Source organism: Microtus ochrogaster, chromosome 2, assembly GCF_000317375.1.
Source record: "Microtus ochrogaster isolate Prairie Vole_2 chromosome 2, MicOch1.0, whole genome shotgun sequence".
Lineage (NCBI taxonomy): Eukaryota > Metazoa > Chordata > Mammalia > Rodentia > Cricetidae > Microtus > Microtus ochrogaster.
This window is the reverse complement of record NC_022010.1, coordinates 89225934-89230278: the sequence shown is the minus strand read 5'-3', so window position 1 is coordinate 89230278 and position 4345 is coordinate 89225934.

Below are 4345 nucleotides of genomic sequence, written 5' to 3'. Positions count from 1 at the left end.
ACAATTTTGTATTTATTTAACTTAACATAAAGATCTTATTAAAATATTTTAAAAAAATGCTGCTTAGTATTTTCCCTAATGGACATTTAATTTTAATTTATGACACTAGTTTCTAGAAGATTCCTTATTTTAATTGAAATCTGTTAGTCATATTAATACTATTTTCTACATTGAAGACTATGGCTGTGGTAAAGTATTAGATATTCAAGTGGTGTAAGTGATATACTCTTTGGCAATTAGGCAATTAGGAATTTGACACATTTTCTTTCTCTCCTGGATTTTTTTTTATAAAAGTTCTTAAAGCAGATTTCCCCCTAGAAAATGGTTCAAAACATTCCAAAATATTTAAACAAATACTGTTTAAAATACATTTGCATCACAGGCATACAATGAAGGATAAATGTCATTAATTGTTTATAGCTGACTACACTGTGGCTTTAGTGGAAAACCTGGTTGGAAGAGGCCGCTGATGCTGTGGCTGCTCTTCCTCCTCTTACTTCAGAGACAGCTGAGGCATAAAGGACTTATTTGATATTTTAAGAATGGAGGCAAAATGTAAAGAATTTGACAAGGACACTGATGTTACTATCTAAAGATCTCAAATGCTGCCCTTGCAGCATTTTCTGCTATCTTTCAGGGACTACTGTGTACTGATACATCCTTCCAAGTCTAGGTTTCTTATACTTGAAACATTGGCATAATCCTGACATTTATGTTTCTAAAAATTATATTTAGCTAATGGGTTCTTGGAATATGGATATAAAGCTCAGAGCTGCCAAGTCAGTTCTAGACATCTGCTGGCTCTGTCCTCATTAGTGGGGTAAACAACTCTCTTGTAGATATTGGGTATAGGATGTGTAACCAGGCAGATTTTGCAGCAAGTTCTTAATACTTGAGAAAATATGCTTTTGTTAGTTGAGACAACTACCTCAGAATTTGTCTTCTAACAACCAAAGCTACTGTAATTACGTTTATATTTGGACTTGACTACTTGAAAGGTTTATATAATTTTATAGTAAAACGTACACGTAGAGGACTTCACGTCACAAACTTCTAGCTAGTACAGAGTTTGGAAAAACAGAAATAGAAGTCATGGGAATCAGTCTTTACTGTAGGTTTATTACTGCTCTGTATTCTAGACAAAGAACTTAAAGATTGATAAGTTTTGCTTTGAAAAAGAATTCTGGTTCATAAAACACCATTTTCATTTTACTCTAATGTGTATATATTCCACACTTTCTTCATCCATTCTTCCATTGAAGGGCATCTAGGTTGTTTCCAGGTTCTGGCTATTACAAATAATACTGCTATGAACATAGTTGAACAAATGCTCTTGTCATATGATAGGGCATCTCTTGGGTATATTCCCAAGAGTGGCATTGCTGGGCCCAGTGGTAGGTTGATCCCGAATTTCCTGAGAAACCGAAACACTGATTTCCAAAGTGGTTGCACAAGATTGCATTCCCACGAGCAATGGATGAGGGTTCCCGTTTCTCCCCAGCCTCTCCAGCAAAGGCTATCATTGGTGGTTTTGATTTTAGCCATTCTGACAGGTAAGATGATATCTCAAAGTTGTTTTGATTTGCATTTCCCTGATTGCTAGGGAGGTTGAGCATGACCTTAAGTGTCTTTTGGCCATTTGAACTTCTTCTGTTGAGAATTCTCTGTTCAGTTCAGTGCCCCATTTTTTAATTGGGTTAATTAGCATTTTAAAGTCTAGTTTCTTGAGTTCTCTATATATTTTGGAGATCTTGAGGATTGTTGTGTGGTTTCAATGCTCATTAAAATACTGAAGTAAGGGCACCTTAACTCATAAGAATAATGCTTTAAGAATGTTTCAAATGTGGGAATGTAGAGTCCTAATACTAAATTTATAAAAGTTTGGGCAGATGCTATAAAAATGAAGAAAATTAAGATTTATTAAAAGTGAGGCTTGGATCAGTTGATGTGAGAATCGATAAGGTGGGGACGTATTAAGGAGTACTTTTAAAAATATAATTCTATGAATTATGGAAGTGAGTACCTAAAATGTCAATTCTTTTAACTTTTATATATAAAAACTTTTACCATTATCCTACATTCATTTCTACCACTGAGCTAAATACAATACTTTGATAAACACCATGACCACAAAAAATTTGGAGATAAGAGTTTATTTTGCCTAAAAGTTAAACAGTATTGAAGAGAAGCAAAGGCGGGAATTTGGAAGTAGGATCCTGGATGCAGGAACAAAGACTTTGTAAGAATGTTGCTTATTGGCTTTCTTTCTTATACAAACTAAGCCAACCTGCCAAGAGTTTTCACCACCCATAGTGGGTTAGACCCTCCCACATCATTCATTAATCAAGATAATACCCACAGACATGCCATGGGCCATTCTAATAAAGAAAATTTCTCAATTTATAATCTCTCTTTGAAGGTTCTAGTTTATGCCAAGTTTCAAAAATAACAAAACGATCTTTGGGAAATTACATTAATTATGTAGAAAGGGGTTCTATAAATTAGGATGTGTAGAAGCTAAAATATAAATAAGGTACAAAATGTTTGCATTCCATATTTATACCCAACACATTATTCAATATTTTAATACAATATTGATTTGATATTGAAGGCATGATACATATCTATATGAGTTACTTAAAATATATTGAGATATTTGAAATATTTTACTCAACTCTATTTTAGTATAGCACTAATATCTTAGAAAATAAACTCAACAGAATAAATTCTAAGAGGTTTTAGAATTGTTAATTAGACCTTTGTTACTAGAGGTGACTACTATGTCTCTTATTATAAATCAACAAATACATATCTTAACCTCAAGTTTATGTGAGAGAAAATTAATATTTTTTATGACCCAAACCAGTTAATAATATGTTTCCGTGCTATTCAAAATAATATCTCATTATTTATTTCAGAAATATCCACATATCTTCTGGTCTTAAGCCTCTGTTTGTAAGTTTATTGTTATTGTTACAAGGGCCAGATCAGTGTGGGGCAGACTGTCTCAGTGTAGTCTGTGCACATGAATTTCAGAGAGGGATCCTTTATCATCTTTATCAGATTATATGTCCCTCAATTTTTATCTGTTCTGGTTTCAGAGAACCTATTCTTTATTGTCTTCTTAAAATCTCTTCCAGTGTGCATAGAACTTACATTGATATTCAAAGTCCATTCTGGGATATGAAAATACTATGAAGGTCATTTTTGTAGGCCCGTCATACAAATTAAGATCTCCACCCGAATAGACTTATGGGGCCTTTATAATTTAATGCAGCTGTTGCCCTATTCACATAGGAGTGGGAAGTAGAACAGAGGACAGCTGAACTATTTAAAGAAAACAACTTATCAAACCTTTATTTCTAGAAAAATAAGTTTACTTTGCTTTAAACATACAAATAAAAAGCCCCCAGGGCTTCCCCTCAGTCAGGGTTTTCTCTTCCCACAGATGATATACCTTCCCTAATTAATGTAAAATGTAGTAGTGGTGGCAGTGGAATTTATCCTTGCAATTTACAACAAAATTTGAGGACAGGAATTTTCAATTTTCTATGCCCCATTACCAAGTCTTGAGACCTCTGCCCAAAACTGAGCTGTTTTTGACAGTTTTCTTGTCTTTAGAAAATTGTCATCATGTCTGTTATTCATGTTACACACAAAGATTATTTTTTTTTTAGGAAAGAGAACTCAATAATAAATATAACATATTTTGCTCTTTCCATTCTTTATATAATGGCCAAACCTCTTATCTAGACTTGGTAATATTTTCTTTGAGTATTTTGAAATGCAGAGCCAATGTTAGACTTTTTGTTATAATGTCATAAACATTCCCAAACAGTAAGCAGGAAATGGCTCATTTGAATGAAGGAAGGTAGAATTGATAGGGAAATAGGCAACACTTAATAGAATAAAGGCCAGCAAGCCCACTGGACACGCCTTCCTCAACCTTCCACATTCTGGGGATTCAAATTCAGATTTTCACGCTTGTACAGCAAGTCTTTACCCTCTGAGTCACTCCCTAAGAACACTCTTCACTTTCAACTGCTTCACTTTAACAGAAATGTGAAGCAGACACTAAATAAACAAACTTGTGCCCAAACCCTTTGCTCATTCATTGGAAATGTCACACAAAAATGTGTTGTTTTCTGCATTTTATTTTACTTCTTGCATGTACAAACCATGACTGGTATTATGATGCTTATTAATAATCAAATTAATTGATGGATAAATAGCTAGTATAGAGTAACTACTTAAGAAACACTCCCACATGTTATCAAAGTACCCTTTAAGCTAGAAAATACAATATTCTCATCTGTCACTTAAATTGATTTAGCACAAACATAAA